We start from the raw sequence: 21006 nt of genomic DNA, 5'->3' as shown, positions 1-21006 counted from the left end.
ACACGCAGCCAAAAGAAGGGTTCTCAGCCCCCATGTGAGCTTCCACCATGGGTTTCTGTGAGGTGGGAATGAATGATGCATGGGAAGCCTGAACACTAGGATGCTACTGGGGAAACCAGCAGAGAGAAGCAAGGGGATGTATGAGGAAGAACACTTTTTTCAGTGGCATTTTGAGCGATTGGAGGGGAAATGAGTAGGGGACACGGGAAGGTAGGGGGTTGGGCAAGAGAGGGAGTTGAGTAAGGAGGAGATGAGTAAGGCCTGAAGCCCAGACACAGCCCATACTGAGTTCTGCTCCGTACGGCTATGCTTCGGTGATGACGCACAGGCAATAGTGTCAATGAGGCATGGAGGCGAGGAGAGAAGAACTCAGAATGACTCTGGGAACTTTCCAGAGACACTTCAGAGCTGAGTGTAGGGAAACTCTGTCCCAGGGCCTGCTAAGCTGTTCCTGGCAGGGGTTAGGGGTGAGGGCTGTGCTCAAGCTGGCCTCACACCCTTGGCCTCTAGCAAGAGACCTCTCCTTCCTGCCTGGCTAGGTGACCAGTTGGTTAAACACCAAGGGGACCCAGGAACAGTTGCTATGACAGAGTTCTCAGACCCTGTGTTTCCACGGACAGCCTTGTGCAGATTTTCCATGGTTCAAAGAGTCCTTCAAAAGCTACAGGCCGAGTTGTCACCTGGGCCTGCAGCAATGGGGCTTTCAAGGCTCTCCCATGTCCATTACGTATCTTCCCTGGTTATGCAAAGCACTAGCCAGCGGTGTGCCCTTGGGCGAGTTATTTAATATCTTTTGTGCATCAGTTTCCTCATAAGAAAACTCCTAAGATCAATCTCATTGGGAGTATATTGTTTGCATTGCATAAGCAGGTATTCGTATTTATAAAGCACTTAGTACATTGCCAGCATGCAGTAAAATTAGCTGTTTTATGAATCTCTGTACAGCTCTATTAACTATTATATGAATTCATATTCATATAAGCACCTTGCACTAATCGATGGTGCCTCTGGAGCTCCTTGAATTCATATTCATAGTCAACAGGTGAGGAAACCAAGATTCAGTGAGTTTAAATAAATTTCCAAGATCAGCAGGCAATACACAGGAAAGGGAAGCACGAAGTTAAACAAAACAAACCCAAAACGCAACATGTGCTGGGAGCCCTCAATGTGGGGACAGGAAAGACCGGGGCCAGGTTGCGACATTGAGGACCCTCACAGACTACTGCACAGCAACCTGGAATTGGCTGATAAAGTCTGATGAAGTGATGGATGACATGCTAAACTGCTTTAATAGAGGGACCCCAAAATGCATCAGAAAAAAAAAGAAAAACACCTGAAGTTTCTTTCTCTCTTTTGTAACAGTCTGAGTTTGGGGTGGGTGGGTGGCTCTGCCATTTCCTAAGCTGAGAGCATTTTCTGTGTGATCACAGCTGGGTCACAGCCACCTGTGCTCTGGCTCTCAGGGAATGAAGGAGGCAGACCCACCTCCTGCAGCCTTCAGTCTGGGTGTGGTGCCAACCCTTCTGCCTACATGTGTTGGGGGGCGCAACTGCAAAGAAGGCTAGGAAACGTGAACTGGCCAACCTTGAGCCGGGCTCTGATTTTACTACCACAGAGAATAGGGGAAAGCGTTACTGGTGGGCAGCTGGCCGTAGCCACCCCTGCAGTCTGCTCCTCTGGCCACCAAACAGCTGTGCATACTCTTCTTTTTACAAACAGTACACTCAGCCCTGCCCCAAGGAAAACCACCCAAAGTCTCATCAGTTAGCACGTCCAGATCTGGTTCAAGGTCCCTGGATCCTGAGTTGTCCTTTAATGAGGTCTGGATGAATCTGCTCATGGTCCAGAAGTCTGGACACTAAAATAAGTTATCTGAGCCCTCCTCCCACCACCACCCTTCATCCATCCCACCCCACGCTCCCCCTGCAATATACAGTGGCTCCCGCCGCCATATACAGTGGTGGAGCAGAGTCAGAAAAAAAATCCCAGTAACAGTTTCTCCACAGAAAAGGGGAGACACAGAGCTGGTTCACAGCAATGATGGGATTCTGCTGAGTGGGAATTATGAAGACCCTTTGCCTTGAGAGTGGAGGAGGTTCCTGACTGAAGGGTCTTCCTTATCCATTCTGTCCTTGACTGCAGCTGAGAGGGCACTGGGGAGTGAGCCATCCTGGAGGACTGAGGGCTTCACCGCTTGTTTCTTCTTGTACACAACCAGGGCTGTGGTGGTTGTTTGAAGCATAGAGCAGCACAGTCAGTCCAGGTCCATGTTTATTTGGCAATGCAGTTGTCACAAAAAATGTAGTAGGCTTCTGTCTACTTCCGTCCAGTCAGTCCCATATTTCAGCAACCACACTTATTCTTTCCTAGACATAGTTCTTAAGTCCACTTTATGTTTTCTCCTTTGGACCTACACCTATCTCTTTCAATTTAGTGGTGGCTGTCTTAAGGGCATCTAAAACAACAGAGCTTGGTGGGAAGGGAAGGCTGCATTCTTACGTTGATCTTTGCCGAAAAGATTGATGCTTTAGTCTGAGAAATCTTAGTAGGTCTTAGAAAGAGACTGAAGAAATCAATCTGTCCCCTGATGTTCAGGGTATAGCACATGGCTTTCCATTTCTATCGAACCCACCACCCCCAATTTCTGGAAAATTTTTATTCCCTGCTATCTCTGTTTGCAAAATAACCATTAAGACATGTGCCATATATATAATATATTTAGCACTCTGCTTTCTGTATCAGAGTTTAAGCTGCTGTAATAGAGAGACACACAAAGTGCTCACACACCTGTCTTAAGTTTCAGATTGGCAAGCAGCTCTGTTCCAAGTGATGGTTTTGGGACCCAGGTTCCTTCCACATTGTTTCTCTATCTTCATTAGGTCATTGCCCTTATCTGCCTGGCCAAAGCTGGGCTCCGGCTTCAGTCCTCCAGCTTATAGGAAGGGGAGAGTAAGTGGGAGGAGATAGGTTGACCATCTTTCAGGCTTCAGACCAGAAGCGGCACACGTACTCTTACCACCTTCCTTAGGTGAGGTCATAGGCACATGGAAACACCTAACAGCAGGGAAGGCTGGGAAAGGGAGCATATCTGGCCACCTGTGTGTCAGGCTGCAGTCCTCCTCCCATGGAAGATGGGGAGAAAGGATTGAACTCCTAGTCCAACCCCTTGTTTAACAAATGAGAATATTTTAAGGTAACATAACTATAAAATTTTTAATATCAACAAGCAAATGAAAGGAGAGTCCTTGGAAAAGGAGCAGGTTTTTGTTGTTGTTGTTGTTTGTTTGTTTTTCCGGTTCCTTCAAATAATCCAAAGAGTTTGATGTCCGAGCTGTCATCTTGATAGCCCAACTTGGGCTGGGGTAAGGATATGGCCACAAGGGAGCAAGATTCTCAAGTTTCTAGAGTTCTATCATGGCAGGGCAGGGTTAGAGAGACCCTTAGAAAGCCTAGTCCCACTTCCAGTTTTACAGAGGAGAAAGCTGAATTCCAGAGGGAGACATCTGTCCTGAATCTTGCCCTGTGTTCTGGGTTTCCACAATCCTGTTCAGGAGGATGGCCGTGCAGAGGACAGAGAGGCTACCACAAAGGAAGCACAACAAGAGGGACAGGTCTGCTGGAATTCCACCGTGTGGCCCCAGCTCCTTCAACACACAAACAGCTGCCTACCCCCAGCCCTTACTGCCCACCTCATACGTGCACCCACATGCAGCAAAATGACTTTTCCTGAAAATGCCAGGAACAGCGTTTTCTCCTTTTCATACCCAAGGTCACCGTGGGCTCACTCTCATTCCCCCTCTACCTGAGGCCAGACGTCTCAGGCTTCCCTAGTCTAATTTCCAGAGCGTTTCATTAAATGACTCACTAAACACGCCAGATCCTGTGCTCGCCTGTGTTTGCTGAGCCCCCTCATTTCACAAGCTGATCCGAAAAGCAATCCAGTTTGTCCGGCATGATTTGTTCTTTAATAAAGAAACTCTGTGATGTCACAGCTGATCTTTGCCCAGGGCTCAGGCTGCAGCCAATACTGGAGTTCTGTTTGATAAGTATCCACAGGGGAGTCTCTCCTGGCTTGGTGGCTGCAACCCAGGCAACAGCAGTATAGAGAATGCTTGTTACGTAAAGGGGGGAGCAAACAACCTTTCAGAGTGACAGATGAGCTCAGTAAACATGTGGACTCTGTTTCATACTTTCACCTGACACGAAACTTCCAAAGATTGGTCAAGCGCCGGTGAAGCACAGATCATCCACAGTGACATGCTTGAAGCAAATGTTTGATCGCGGAGATTATCCCTAACTGGCTTTCCTCTTTTAGGGAGAAGAAGATGCTAGTTGGGTCCAATTGCAAATTGGTTTCTACAATAACTTGAATTGGTTCATTAGATGTTTCTCATCCTGACCCTTTGTCTATTCTGCCTGGGTCTCATTTTGTCGGTGGTCTCTCTGCTGTGTTTCTTCTTTGGAGGCAGGAGGACACCTGCTTACCCGGGTGGGGTCATTCCCTAACTCCCCTCATTTTCTGTTTTTGCTTTGGCTCTCACTCTCCAATGCCTTGATGTGTTAACTTCTGATGTTAGATTTTTACCCCCTTGTGAGTGGTCGCTGGGTTCTGTTCTATGGCCATGCTCTAAAGCATCATCAATAATTTACAGAGTGGTTCATCAGTAACTTTAGTTCTTCATTAAATCAGGGGTGTAGATGCTCCCTATTACAAGCATTTGCTCTACCTTGTATTTTCGTGATGATTTTGTTAATTCACTTAAAAATAGTGTTTCTTTCTCTTCTATGATTCTTACCATGCAGAGAGATTCCTATGGTTATCCTGGTTTTGGATTCCCCTTTTCCTTTTCTAAATCTAGAACAGAAATGTCAGGAAAGGGGATTCGTTCATTCATTCATCAGACATATTGAGGCATTGTTCTCATCTGCATGGACAAAGCTGGGCTCCAGCATCACTTGTCCAGCTTGCAGGAAAGGGGAGGGGAGGAGGCAGGCCTATCATCTTTCAGGCTTCAGACCAGAAGTGGCACCTGGTACTCTTGTCACTTTCCTTGGGTGAGAGCATAGGCACATGGGCACAATAATGGTAAGGAAGGCTGAGAAATGGCCACCTGTGTGTCAGGCTGCAGGCCTCTTCCCATGGAAGATGGGGAGAAAGGATTACGATGGACAGCTAGTAGCCTCCATCATCCATTCTATTTGCAAAATGTCTGTGCCCCCATGAAGGTTACCGTGACTTTAGGAAGTGAATGAATATTCAAGTTCATAATATAACTTCACATAATGACACTGTGTGCCAGGCACTGCTCTGGGGCTGGGGATTACAGGAATGAGCAAGATGAAGTCTGTACTCTCATCACAGCACTGCTATTGGCTCAAGATGATGGACAGTAAATAGACATTCAAGTACGCAAATTGACTTCACATAATGGCAAACTCTATGAAAGAAGTAATGTAGGTAAGGGGATTTTGGATGACCAAAATTACTCTGTAGCTAGAATGGTCAGGAATGACGGAGGCAGGGAATGCAAAACCCTGAGACTGATTGCATTTGGGTTCAAGGAACATCAAGAAGTCCTGAATGGCTGCAGCAGAAGGAGCATCGGAGAGGGGAAGAAAATGAGGTCAGAGGTCACCTGAGCCCTTCATGAAGGGCCTTGTGGGCCAGAGGAAAGCTCTGGAATTCATCCTGAGTGAGAGGGGAAGCTCTTGGAGGGTCAAGAGCAAGGAAGAGACATGATCTTACTTATGCTTTGAAAGGCTCACTCCTGGCTGCGAGGTGGAGAGGCCACTAAAAAGTACTTTCTTTGGAATTTTGGCATTTAAGGGTATGAGATTTGGTCTTTGGTTTTCTTTCTAGTGTGTGATAGGGTCAAGTTTTGGAGTCATAGTTATACGAATAAAATGCATCTTAATACACTGTGTTACAGAGCCGTTGTCATACAGTACTAGTCAAATAAATTGGGATGCTTACCTCTTTTTTTTCTATTTTTCTATTGTGAGGATAATTTAAATAGCATAAGTATGATACATCTCTTGAAGTTTCAAAACCTCATTTTGGGGGGGACAAATTTGGAAGATTCTTTCATTAGTCAATAGCCTAGTTTGAGTTGTGTTTTTTCTTTTTTAAAGTTAAAATTTCTTTTAAAAAAAATAGCACATCCATTTTATTGGCTCTCAATTTTCAAGTGTATCGCTACTTTAATGAATTTAAATATTCACATTTTTAGTTATATCCTCTTACTCATTGGTAGATTTTATATGTAGTATATATATGTTTTGTTGATGAAATGTGGCACTTTTACCGATTTACTGATTTTTTTCATAGAACTAGGTGTCTAGGATTTATTTCTTATTATACTTTCCATGTTTTCTAAATTCATTCATTCCTGCTTTTATCCATGAATCCTTTTCTCTCAATTTCCGAGTTTTATTTTTTAACATATTCATTTGAAAGCTTAGTTGATTTATTAACTTTTGTTTATATAAAGTTATGAATTTCCTTATTACAGTTTTTACCACATTCCATCATTTTTGCTGTGTATTATTTTCATGATTTTTAAATAGCCTGTAATTATAATTTGATTACCTTGTTAATCCAAACGTTATTTGAGATTAGTTTTTTCTGAAAATAATATCTACTGCTGTTTAGAAAGTGCATACAATTTATAAATGGATAAATAAAAAGCAAAGCCCACCCCACTTCCTTTAACTACTTTAATAGTTTGACACACATCTACATAGATTTTATTCAAAGTATATAAAACAATATACTATAAGCATATATAACTTGTTAAAATGAGATGATACTGTACACATCTTCCAAATTCTTTTCTTTATTTAACAATAAACTATGGCAGTATCTGTAGATCTATCTCATTCTTTTTAAATGGCTATTTTATAATATGGAATAAATGTAATCACTCCCTTACTAATGGGTGTCTAAATGTTTGGACTATCATTGTTTTTAATTTATTTTTTTCTTGTGCGCTTGCACAATAATTTCTCCAGGAATTCTAGATCAAAATTATGCCCATTTTTCCTTTTGATATATATAGAGGCCCTGGTGTGTTCATTAACTGGCTGTCAAAAAAACAAATAAGCCAATAAAACAGCTGTCTGATTTATAGCATTGGCTGATTTCTGTGGTGTAAATACTGCCACCTTGTCAATTTCAAGCTAGCAACTGCTCTCCAAAAAGTCCTGAATATTTAACTATGGATTCTTGTGAGCTTGTATAAGCCAGTTCAACCTGGTTCCAGCATAGCACTGGGAAAAGTCAAATTGCCTCCAAAATTATTGGGTTAATTTACACTCATGCAGTATGTGATAGTGTACTTCTCTCTATAATTTCAATAACCCTGACCATTAAGAATCTTTCTAATTTTTTTCCAATCTGATAGATTAAAAACTTGTATTTCACTTTTATTTAGTTTGCATTTTTTCATGTGTGAAATACCATTTTTATTTCTTCTATGAATTGCCTATTCATATTATTTACCTTTTTTCATTCAAAAACATTTTTGTTAGGTACATTTAACGTTACATTTTGTAAATTTAAGGTGTACAGCTTATTACTTTGATACATTTATATATTGTAATGTGATTGCCATTGAAACAATGCTTATCCCATTGTAGCATTACAGTACAATGTTATTGTCTGTATTCGTTATACTGTGCATTATATCTCTGGCTTATTTTACTAATTGTTGCAAGTTTGTATCCTTAAACAACATTATCTTATCCCCACCCCCGTCCTCTGGTAACCACCATTTTACTGTTTTTTTTGTTTGTTTGTTTGTTTTTACAGGTTTGACTTTTTTAGATTCCCCATATAAGTGATACCCTGCAGTACTTGTCTTTCTCTGTCTGACTTTTCTCGTTAGCATGATGTGCTCAAGGTCCATTCATATTGTTGCAAATGGCAGTCTACTCTCTTGTTATGGCAGAATAATATTCCACTGTGTATAGGTACCATATCTTTTTTATCCATTCATTCGTTGATGGGCAAGAGCACTTTAATTGAGGACTTTCTAGTACTATGCATTCCTCTAGCTGCTAGAGATTGAACAGTGAACAAGACAGATTCTCTCTGCACTAGCAAAATTTATATTCTAGGGAATAACACAAACAGAATTATTGCAAGTTGAAAACAACTTATGAAATTAACAACTAGGAGCTAAACTAGAAAATTAAAGGGGCACCTCTTTAAATATGATACTTGGTGAAGGCCTCTCTGGGGAGGTATCATTTATGCTGAGACCTAAATGTGTGAAGGAGCCAGCCGGGCAGACAGTGTGAGTTAAGGACTGGAGCTTAGAGGTGGTGTTGATAAGCTTTCTAAGCAGCAGCAACAGCTGTGCATAATCTCTGAGAATTCAAGGAAAGTTGGCAGAAGATACTAAAGGCTGGAGCATGGTAATAGAGGAGAGATGAAGTGGGAGAGGTAGAGAATGACCAGGCCACGCAAGACCCTGCAGACCATGGAGAGGGATTGGATTTTATTCTACATGAGTGGTCAGCTACTCTTTCAGGTGGAAAATTGATGCAATCCCAATATAATGATATAAATATCTATTTTACTACTGTACAGAGAATGAATAATAGGCAGGCAAGAGAGGAATCTGGGAGCCAGTTAAGAGGTTGGTTGGTGTCCTAACCCTGGTGAAAATTAACAACTTTCTACACCAGGATCTTCATGTGGCAGAACTACAGGGGGCGCCATTCAAACTACATTCTGTGCTCTATAACTGGCAGTCTTATGGATGGAAATGACCAATTATTTTTTTTCTCAGTGATTTTTAGCTATCTTTTGGATAATAGATACACTTTAGTTACAATATATGTTACAAATATTTTTTTCACAATTGGTAATAACCTAATTTATGATTTTAAATTTTCGTGAAGTTAGATTTGTCCGTTGTTTTTTTTTTTTATTGCTTCTGAGTTTCTTTGTCCCATTTAGGAAGATCTTCCCTTTTGCAAATTTATAAGACATTCTTTCATATTTTCTTCTTCCACTATTTAGATAAAAAACCAAAAATACCACATTTTAAAATGAATCTGGAAATTACTTTGTTATATAAAAAAGGGCAGGGAACTTTTTATTGTGTGGGTTTTTTTCTGTGTACCATTATGTCATGCCATGCTGCTTTTTAAATTGGAGCTCTGTAGTACATTTTGATGTCTGGAAGTGCACTTATCCTCTCATTGTATTATTTTACAGACTGTTACTAGCTGTTCATGTGCATCCACTTAAACTATATGACATCTGGATATCAGCTTGTCAAGTTCTATTTTTAAAGAATTAGATTTTAAAAGGGCTGAAATGGAACTCATGTCTTAATTTGGGGTGAACTGACATTTTTAATGTTTTAAGTTTTCCTATCCAGTAATATGCTATGTCCTTTTGGTTACCCAGATCTTCCTTCCTTTGTTTCCTTTAACAAAATTTTCATGGTTTTTACCATAGAGTTCTGATACTTCTCTTGTGTTTATTGTAAGGCATTTTATCATCTTTGTTAATAATCAAAAGGAGTTATTTTTCACTGGACTTTGCCAGTGTTTAGAAAAGCTATTTATTTTTATATATTTTTCTTCTGTCTGGTCACTTTATTGAATTTTCTCGTTAGTTTTCATAGTGGCTCACTTAATTGACTTACATTTTATAAGTAAAGCATCATACCATTTACAAATTATGAGAGTTATACCTCTCTCATTTCAATATTTATTTCTCTTACTTTTTTTCTTAGTATAGTGATTATGACCTCTTTAAAAAAGATAAATAATTATAGTGGTATAGACACTCCTTGTAGAAATGTCTTGTGATTCAGCATTAAGTTAACCTTGCCTTTTCAGGTTACTGAGAAATAATTTTAAAAATGACTTTTTTGGCACTTAGGGCAACAATTACATGGGCTTTTCCTTTTTTATAATGTTGCGAATTATATAACTTATTTGATTTTCCACTGTTGAATTTTCCATGTATTCCTGGAATAAATTCACCTTGGACTTGATGCTTTATTGTATTATTACTCTGGGATTTAGTTTGCTAACATTTCATTTAGATTTTTTTTGCATTGGGATTTATAACTGAAATTGGTTTACAACTTTCATTTTTCCTAATATCCCTGTTTGATTTTGGTATGAGAAACCAAACAGAACCTGACACCTCTCTTGTATTTATTACAAGGCATTTATCATTTAGGCTCAAAAAATGACTGAAAAAAAAATTAAATCTCTTTCTCTGCTCTGATGTGGTTTAAATAACAAAAAAAATACACATTATCTAAAAGTTTGATCAAACTTGGTCATAAAGTGATCTGGGCATGGTGAATTTTGAGGGAAATAGCTCTTTGGCTATCTGTTCATTATCTTCTATTGTTATTGGTGGACTAATTTTTATTATATCCTGAGCCAATTTTGCGTTTTATGTATTTTTTCAAACTTATTTGTATAAAATGGAACATAGTATGTTTAAAAATTAATTGTAAAGTTTTCACAGTAGCTCTTGAAACTTTTCCTTTGTCATTGCTGATTTTGTATGGGCTTGTGTGGGTTTATTCTCTCCAACTAAGACCAGATTTTTCAACATTTTGTTTATTGGAATTTTCAATAAACTAGGTTTGGGTTTATCAGGCCTGCTTTTCCTTTTAATCTTCAATTAGTTTCTCATTGTGATTATATTAATTCTACCCTTCTCTTTTCTTTAAGCTTATTCAGTTGTGTTCATTCTTATTTTCTTAAACAAGAATGAATATAAGAATATAATTTTTCCTCTAAGACTTTGTTCACAGATCTAATAAGTTTTGTAATATCACACTTTCAAAATTTATTTTCTGGACATTTCCAGTCAAGATGACAGAGTAGGTAAGTGCTGTGCTTGCCTCTCATGACTACATCAAAATTGCAACTAAACTACAGAACAACTCAAATTATCATTGAGAATCACCTGAAGTATAGCTGAACTGAAGTCCTATGAATAAGGACATACAGAAGGAGCCATCTCAAGACTGGTAGGAGAGGCAGAGATGTGGAATGGGCTGGTCCCACGCTCATGTGTGACTGTTAAAAATTAAGAGTGGTATCCCAGCTCTGTAGGTCCCCCTGAAGGAACAAGGAGTCCCAGTCCCACTCCAGGCTCTTTAGTCCAGGGTTCTAGTTCTGAGGAGAGAAGTCACCATAATTTCTGGCTGTAAAAACCAGTGGAGATTGTGGCTGAGTGAGATGGGGGCAGCCAGAGTCACAGGTGTTCCTCTGAAAGGGCCGGCACATGGACTTACTTGCTGATGGACTCACTACCTCTGAGCTCCAGTGCTAGGACTGCAGCTGGAAAATGGCCAGGGGCATACGAAGAGGAATTGAGTAGTGTGCCTTGAGGGTGAGGGCTGGAGGGGCAGCTTTCTTCCAGATAGAGGTGCTGGCAGAATCCATTGTTTCTTTGTTGAGCCCTCCCCACTCCTTGCATGCAGATGCAGGCAAGCACCACATCTAAGTTTCCATCAACTTAGCTAACACTCTTTGACATGCCCTGTTTATTCCCTGAGATCCCGCCCCACCCAACTTGCAGGCCCAACTAAATTGCTTCCAGTGTTGTTTTTTTCTCTGTACAAACAGCCTGTTTTAGCTCATACTACAGATTTTCCAAAAATCTCTCAAAGGTTTACCAAAACCAAATAAGCAGCATCTGGCTTCTGTAAATCTGATACCTCTGGCTGAGCAGCCCCAAGCCCAGCACTAGTGGCAGCTGGCCTTGGCCTCTCTAGGCACCTCCATGCCAGCATGGGTGGCAGCCATCTTTGGATTGCTTTGTGGCTCATGCCAGGTGGCTCCAGGCAGAGCGCAGGCTGCACCTGAACTTGGCCTGTGATGGGGTCCCTCCCAGGAGACCCCAGGGCTGGCATATCCAGAGGCCATCTTAGGACTGAGTCAGAGCCCCACTGGCTGCCTCCAAGGACAACACGCCCAAAGGGAAGACTGGGCAGGACCAGAGCCCTGCTAAAGTCTATCCTGCTCCATAGGGTCAGTCCCTGCCCAACAGCTCCCCCACTGTAAGCACAGCCAGTCCTTACAACCAGTCAGCACCAGGGTCAATCTCTCTCATTGATGTGCAAACAGCAACCAAACTCAACTACAACAGAAAGGCACACACAACCCTCACAAGGGACACAACTGTAGTGCCCAGCTCAGGTGACCAGGGAGACTGCACCACTGGCCCCCACAAGACACCTACTACATAAGGCCACTCTACTAAGACAGGGAGACATAGCAGCCCTACCTAATACATATAAACAAACACAGGGACACAGCCAAAATGTGGAGAGAAAGAATCATGTCCCAAATGAAAGAACAGAATAAAGCTCCAGGTAAAGAATTAAATAAAATAGAGACAAGCAATTGATCAGATGCAGAGTTCAAAACAATGGTTAAAAGGATGCTCGATGAACTTAGGGGAAGAGTAGATGAATTCAGTGAGAATTTTATAAAGAGATAGGAAACATAAAAGTGGAGATAGAAAATATAAAAAAGAACCAGTCAGAAATGAAGAATAAAATAACTGAAATAAACAATACATTAGAGGGAATCAACAGAAGATTAGATGAAACAAAGGATTGAGTCAGTTATTTGGAACTTAAGGTAGCAAAAAACTTAAATCAGAGTAGCAAAAAGAATTTTAAAAAATGAGGACAGTTTAACGGGTCTCTGGAACAACATCGAGCATACCAACATTCGCATCATAGGGATAGCAGAAAGAGAGAGCAAGGAATTGAAAACCTATCTGAAGAAATCATGACAGAAAACTTCCCTAACCTGGAAAGGAAATAGACATACAAGCAGAGAATCCCAAACAAGATGAATCCAAAGAGGCCCACACCAAGATACATCGTAATGAAAATGCCAAAGGTTAAAGTTACAGAAAGAATCTTAAAAGCAACAAGAGAAAAACAGTCAGTTACCTACGAGGGAGCTCCCATAAGACTGTCAGCTGATTTCTCAACAGAAACTTTGCAAGCCAGAATGGATTGGCACAGAGTATTCAAAGTGATGAAAAACAAGGACCTACAACTCAGATTACTCTACCCAAGTGTGAAAGGGGTTGGGGGGCTATCATTAGAATTGAAGGACAGATAAAGAGCTCCCCAGACAAGAAAGAGCTAAAGGAGTTCATCACCACCAATCTAGTATTAGAAGAAATGTTAAAGGGACTTCTTTAAGAAGAAGGAGGTGGGAAAAAAGTACATAAATATGAATATTAAAATTGCAATAACTATGTACCTATCAATAATCACTATAAATGTAAATGGATTAAATGCTTCAATCAAAAGACATAGGAGAGCTGAATGGATAAGAAAACAAGACCCAGACATATACTGTCTATAAGAGACCCACTTCAGATTGAAAGACACACAGACTGAGAGTAAGGGGATGGAAAAAGATGTTTCAAGAAAATGGAAAAAGAAAAAAACTGGAGGTGCAATGCTTATACCAGACAAAATAGACTTTGAAACAGAGGCTATAACAAGAGACAAAGAAGGACCCAGTAATCCCACTTCTGAGTATTTATCTGAAGAAACTTAAAACGCTACTTCAAGGGGATGTGTGCATCCATATGTTTACTGCAGCAGTGTTTACCATGGCCAAGATGTGGTGGCAGCCTGAGTGCCCATCAATGGATGAATGGATAAAGAGGAGGTGGTACATACACGTATACAATGGAATATTGCTCAACCATGGAAGGAAATGAGTTCTTGCCATCTGTGGCAGCATCGATGGACCTGGAGGGTATTGTGCTGAGTGGAGTGTAAGACAGGAAGACAGAAGCAATGTGACTGCTTATATGTGGACTCTAAAGAACAAAACAAACAAACAAAAACAGAAACAAACTCATAGATACAGAGAACATTTTTTTTTTTTTTTTTTAAAGATTTTATTGGACTTTATTGGGGAACAGTGTGTACTTCCAGGCCTTTTTTCCAAGTCATGTTGTTGTCCTTTCAATCTTAGTTGTGGAGGGTGCTGTTCAGCTTCAAGTTGTTGTCTTTTCAGTCTTAGTTGTGGAGGGTGCAGCTCAGCTCTAGGTCCAGTTGCCATTGCTAGTTGCAGGGGGCACAGCCCACCATCCCTTGCAGGAGTCGAACCGGCATCCTTGTGGTTGAGAGCCCACTGACCCATGTGGGAATCGAACCGGCAGCCTTCGGAGTTAGGAGCATGGAGCTCCAACCGCCTGAGCCACCGGGCCGGCCCCAGAGAACATTTTGATGGTTGCTAGATGGGACAGGGATTGGAAGAGTGGATGAAAAAAGGGAAGGGATTAAGAAGTACACGTTGGTTGTCACAAAGTAGTTATGGAGTTGTAGGGTGTAGCATAAGGAGTACAGTCAATAATATTGTAATAACTATGTATCGTGTCTGATGGGTACTAGATTTATCAAGGGTGATAGATGGGAAGGTGGTTGGGGGGCAGGTTGGAAAAGGTGAAAGGATTAAGAAGTACAAATTGGTAGTTAGAAAATAATTATGGGGATGTAAAGCAAAGCATAAGGAATATAGTCAATAATATGGTAATAACTATGTATAGTGCCAGGTGAGTGCTAGACTGGTCAGGGGGATTACTTTCTAAATTATATAAATGTCTCACCACTATGCTGTACTTCTGACATTAATATAATACTGAATGTCAGCTGTAATTGAAAAATTAAAAAAGCAGGGGGAGGGGAAGGTGAAGGGGAGTAAGAGGTTCCAATTTCCAGGTATAAAACAAATAAGTCATGGAAATGTAATGTACAGCATAAGGAATATAGTCAATAATATTGTGATGTTGTGGTATGGTGTCAGATGGTCGCCGGACTTATTATGGTGATCACTCTTTAGGTATATACATGTTGAATGACTATGGTGTATGCATGAAACTAATATAATATTGTATATTAGCTGTATTTTAAAATCTTAAAAATGTTAGTTTTTAAAGAATGTATAATTTTAGTCTGAATTTCCCCTTTTATACAAAAATTATTTAGAAGAGTTTCTATGTTTGTATTTAAAAATATTATAGTTATTGTGTTGGCCATTGCTTTTTTATTAATGTATAATTTTGATTTGTGCATGAGCCTCCTTCATGATTTTTACTTTGAGAGGTTTATCGAGCTTTTCTTTATGGCTTAGTGACGAATTTTTCTAAGTACTTTATGAATATTTGGGAAAAGTGTATTTTATGTTTGTTTGGCTATCCATCCATGTTTGTAAGTTGTGTTATGTTGAATGTATATATCCGATGGATTTTTTTGCCTCATATTTTAAAAACATTAGTGTATTAGTTATATGTTTCACCATGATTGTGAACTCTCTTTTATTTCTTTGAATTTTGCTTTAAATGTTTCTCAACTTTTTTTCAAAAAATTATGATTGCTAATATTTCTTTGGTCTGTAGTTTTTACCAAAACATAGCATTCTTTTTTTTATCCCTTTTGCTGCTTTTTTTCTTTGTATTATCTGTTATCTGACATATTATTTCCACTCATTTTGTTTATAGTATATACACACGTATACATGTATATATATTTGTTTGTTTTTACATCTTAGAAATCCTTAAAAATAGTTGAATGCATTTCACGACAGTATATATAATTATTTAGATTTTAAAGTTTTTACTGGTCTCTGCTAGCTTTCCTTCCTTCCTTCCTTCCTTCCTTCCTTCCTTCCTTCCTTCCTTCCTTCCTTCCTTCCTTCCTTCTGTTTTTGTTTTGGTAGAGTCTCCCTTTAAAAAAAATAGATTAAAAACCTATGAGTGTTTGTATTTCTAAATAATGCTTTTATTTTATTATTCTAGATTTTAATTAATTTTAATGAAAACTTTTGTTTTTTTGGTTACAGAAAATTTTGAACATATACAAATGTATAGAGAATGATATAATGAACCCTTTGGATGTATCTCCCAGCTCCTCTTGTTTTCTCTCAACCTACCCAACTCCTTCCACCTCACACCCCAACACTGGATTATTTCGAGCCAAATTCCAAAAATCATATAATTTCATCCATAAATTGTAAATAATTTAGTATGTACTTCTGAAAGATAATAGTATAAAGACATCGTGTGGAAACAACTACAATGCTATTATCACAGGTAAAAAATTAACATTGCTCCCTTAACACTCAAATTAGATTCAAAGTATTTGAACTTCAACACTTTGAAGTCAATTGCTCCATTGTTTTCTCATACCCAGTTTTGTAGGTGTGAAAAGTAATACTGAGCTTTCTTTGTAAATGAACTTTATGTGTGCTTTTTGGAAACTGGCAATACTTGCTTTTTATACTTGGGATTCACAAATGTCCCACATCTTTTCTGAGCTCCGACCGCATTGGCTTTCTTTCAGTTTCTTACCATGAAATGTCACAGGGCTTTCTTCTCCACATAAACCAGGCTGCCACCCACTGTTTATCTAACTCTGCATGTCCTTTAGACATAAGCAGAGTCACCATTTCCCTGGTGTGGTGCTTCGGTATCCTCCTGTCTTACAGTGCTCTAATACCATTTGCTTTTCCTTCACCCTCTCATCAGAACTATAATTGTATATTTGATGTATACTTTTAGCATAATGTCTGTCTTTCCTATTACACCATAAGATAAGCTCCATTAGGGCAAGGACTGTATCTGTTTTTGTTCCTCACGGCATATGCAGTACCTAGCATAGTGTTTTGTACACAGTAGATGCTTAATAAACATCTATTAAGCACTTGAATGTTTGAATGGCTTGACTGAATGAATAATGAATATCTCATAAGGTATTCATTGTATCTTTCTTATCTGAATACTTTATTTTTGGATTTTTAAAAATTCCATCTTATTGTTTCTCTGCTCCTGGAATTTTCATTGGATGGGTACCAGATTTTACTCAAATTATCTACTATGGCTTTTAAACTTCCTGTCACAATTTTAATCTGTTAACCCTTTTCCATAGAGTTTACTAATTTGTTCCTCAAGCTTGCATTAGCATTTCTGGAACTGGTATTCAGCTCTTTATGGGTTTTTGTTTTTATTGTGTTTTGTTTTTCCAAGAACTTGTTTTTTGTGACGGTGTATTTTTTTTTCTATATGTGTGAAGTCCTCTCAAATATCTCTCAGGGTACTAATTTTGCTTTAAAGTTGTTTTCTATTTCTGAAGTTATCTCTGTTTTTAGGAATTCTTTAGTTTGTTTTGTCTGATACTTCTTTTTCATGCTACTGCTTTCCTTGAAGTGTTGGAAATTATGGATTGCCTTCTTACTTTTAAAATTCATACTCTAACCATCTAAGTAAGTTAACCATCTAAGTAAGTCATATCTGACTTACTGCCTTTTACAAGTTGAAGGAAAATTAATGGCATAATAGCTTTATGATTATAATCATTATTCTAGTTTTTCAACACTTGAGGATATAAGGATTATTCAAAATGTATTCATCAATTCATGAAAGCAGTTAACTAACATTAATTAAGTATGTACTTGTTATTTTGTTCTTTGCTTGGATTCTTTGTCTTCTGTAGGTTTTTCAGATATATGTCTTCATATAATTTTGAGTGTGTGGTTAGTTTAGGGATTACAGTGTGTTTGCTTAACTCAGTGTCTACTATTACCATGAATTAATATTATGTCTTTCATGTATACTGTCAGACCTCTACAGTAGTATAATCACATTTGTACCTCTCTCACCCTTTGTCCATTGGTGACATGAATTTTACTTTTGAGTATATTCTAAACTCCATTCTACATGGTTTTATTTTACTTCAGTCAATGAAAGAATGTACCAAAAGAAAGAAAAATAGTCCTTAGCAGTTCTCTGCATATTTACCATTTCCAGGAACTGTGTTTCTTCCCCAAAGATCCAGATTTCTGCTTAGTACTATTCCATGTTAGTAGGAAGACATTTCTTTAGTTTCTTATAGAGTGAATCTGCTGGTGATAAATTCTTTTAGCTTGTATTGACCTGAAAATGTATTTTTTTGCCATAATTTAAAAAAATCTCCTGTATATTGTCTTTCTCTCAAAATAATCTTTTAATTTAGAACATCTTTAGAGTTGAAAACAAGTTACAAAAGTAGTGCCAGGAATTCCTACATGCTCCACACCCAGGTCCCCCTGTTATTAATATCGTACAGTATTGCATATTTGTTACAGTTAATGAATTGATATATTCTTACTAGTAAAGTCCACACTTGTGTCAGGTTTCCTTAGTTTTTACCTAGAGTTCTCTTCCTGCTCCAGGATATTTTTTCCTCTAGGATGCCATGTTACATTTAGTTGTCACATCTCCTTAACGCTATGACAGTTTCTCAGACTTCCCTTGTTTTTGATGCTTTTGGCAGTTTTGAGAAGGACTGGTTAGGTATTTTGTATTATGTCCCTCAAATGGTAGTTGTCTAGTGCTTTTATTATGACTAGACTGGGGTTATGTGTCTCAAAGTGGAAGGCCACGGAAGTGAAATGTCGTTTCCATCCCATCAAATCGAGGGCATCAATATGACTCAGCACTGTTGATGTTAACCTTGGTGGCCTGGCTTAGTGTTTCTGAGGCTTCTCCACTGTCCAGTGACTCTTCATCCCTCTCTGCTTCCATCCTGTGTCCTGTGGAAGGAAGGCATTGGGTGCAGCCACGTTAAGAAATAGGGATTTATGCACCACCTCTTTGAGAGTGGAACAGCCCTATAAATTATTTTGGAATCTCATGCAGGAGAAATTTGTCTATTTTCCTCCATTTATTTATGTTAGTATAGGTTTGTGGCTATTTATACTTTCGGTTATAATGCAATACCGTTTGGTCAAATTGTACAGCTTTTTTGCCTTCATTTCTGAAAGGTATTTACTGTTTATAGAATTCTGGGTTGACATTATTTTTTCCTTTGAACACTTTTAAGATGTTATTCTATTGTCTATGGCCTCTATTGTTTCTTAAAAGTCAGTAGTAGTCTTCCGTTATTTTGTATGTGTGGTGTTATTTCCTCCCCGCCCCCCACCCCACTTTTAAGATCTTCTTAAGTTTTTGGTTTTCATCTGTTTCACAAGGATATGTCTATTTATTATTATTATTATTGTTGTTGTTGTTATTATTATTATTAAATTTATCCTGCTGAGGACACTGAGCTTTTGGTATATATGGTTGCATTTCAAAAAATAAAATAAAATTTGGAGAAATGTAGCCAATATGTGTTCAATTTTTTTTTAAGCGCTATCCTTTTTTCTCTCCTTCTTAGACTCCACTTCCCTATATGATAATTTTCTTTATATTGTTTCACATGTTACTGAGGTTTTTTAAAAAAACTTTTTTCTCTGTTTTTCTGATTAGATCATTTCCCATGATCTGTCTTCAAACTCACTGACCCATTCTTCTGCTATCTCCAATCTGTTTAGCACATCCATTAACATTGTTTTCATTTCAGGTATTGTTCTTTTTCAGTTATAGAACTTTCATTTCACTCTTTGATTGTAGAGTTTCCATTTCTCTGCTGGTATTTTCTTCTGTTAGTCATTTTCACTATATTTTTCTTTAGTATTTGAATGTACTTATAATAGCTGCTTTAAAGTCCTTGTTTTAAATCCCAGCTCTTGGTGTTTTCTGTGGCCAGTTTCAACTACTGGTATTTTTCCCTGGTCGTGAGTCACCTTTTCCTGATGCTTCTCATGCCCAAGTTTTATTTACATGTTAGACATTCTGGAAACTGTGTTGTTGAGAGTTTGGCTTTTGTCATCTTCCTTTGGAGAGTGTTGACTTTTATTCTTGCATGCATTTAATTTCCTTGATCTTTTTGAAGCTTGTTATAAATTTCTGCTCAGAGAGCTCTAGAATAGACAGTAGTCTAGGGCTAGAGTAGTCTTATTCCTTGGCTGTGGGCATCTTAGCCCAAGTGGTGTAATAAGGACTCTCTACTCTGCCTTGTTAGAACTCCTAAGTCTCCTAGTGCTGCCCTATTTTTGGAAAATCTGTCCAGCTCACAGCTCCCAAGCAACTGTTCACTGCCAGGTTTCATGGACTCTCATCCAGGTCATATGCATCCTGGCATTTGACCAAAGTCTTAAGGTCGCCCCTATGCTGATTGCAGGAACTTCTCTACACTGCTCTCTCTACGCTGACACTGTGCTTGCAATCTCCAGCCACTTCAATAGCCCTGGACTCTGACCTCTGCTTCCCCATTTCAGTGAAACCACGAAGCTCTGCTTGTCTTCCTTACTTTGCTGCAATCTGGAGCGCTTACAGGAGGAAAGCTGAGTGGTCGTGGGCCTTATCTTGCACAGTTCTCCAAGATTCAAACTGATACCTCCTGTGTTTTGTCTAGTTTTATAATTGTTTACAGCAGAAAGGCTAATCCAGTACCATTATTCCATCATGATCTTCACAATTGTTTTATAAGGCTTAGTTTTATTTTAAAATTTCAATCTCATATATGTTTGTAAGATTTTCTCTTCTTTATCCCCCTCCCCACCATTTCTACTATTCCGGGGCCCGGCTGAGACTACATTTGGGTTTTTAGATTTTTTCTTGTTTGTTTTTCAGTTTCCATGTCTCTTCTGAAACTTCCCATCTCTCTTCACTCATTACAACCAACTTGTTCTGAAGATTCTGTAACACATTTTAGAGTTCTTTTTTGTTATTACAAAATCCAAGTCACTTACGGATTTGTTTCTATTAACTGATCTTTCTCTTAAATATTGGTCAAATATTTTTTGCATGTGTGATAATTTTTTATTGTATCTTAGATATTATGGAGGATGATGCATTGTAGAGACTCTAGATTCTTTATTTTCTGAGCATGCGGTGTCTTGTTCTAACAATTAGTTAGATGGGTGGTGGAACATGAACTTGTGGAGGCTTGGTTTTGAGCTTTGTTGCGCAAGGCACTGTTGGTTTTGTCCTTAGTCTTGAAATGCAGCCTTTACCCCTAAAGCATGGTCTTTCTGGAGTTATAGTAAAAAGTCTGACATGTTTGCCAAGTTTCTCTAACTCAGTGAGACTCAAGATTCTAAATTCAGTCTCCCCTG

At 38.8% G+C, this 21006-nt stretch overlaps 1 protein-coding gene across 4 annotated transcripts in view; it reads left to right on the top strand.

Moving 5' to 3' along the window:
- Positions 1 to 21006, top strand: part of SHISA6 (shisa family member 6) — a 305553-nt gene that overhangs the window by 58954 nt on the left and 225593 nt on the right. The window lies entirely within an intron of this gene.

The sequence above is a fragment of the Rhinolophus sinicus genome, chromosome 12 (assembly GCF_057876585.1).
Source record: "Rhinolophus sinicus isolate RSI-liver-muscle chromosome 12, RSI-T2T, whole genome shotgun sequence".
NCBI classification, from domain to species: Eukaryota; Metazoa; Chordata; class Mammalia; order Chiroptera; family Rhinolophidae; genus Rhinolophus; species Rhinolophus sinicus.
This window is presented reverse-complemented; position numbering and strand designations above follow the sequence as displayed.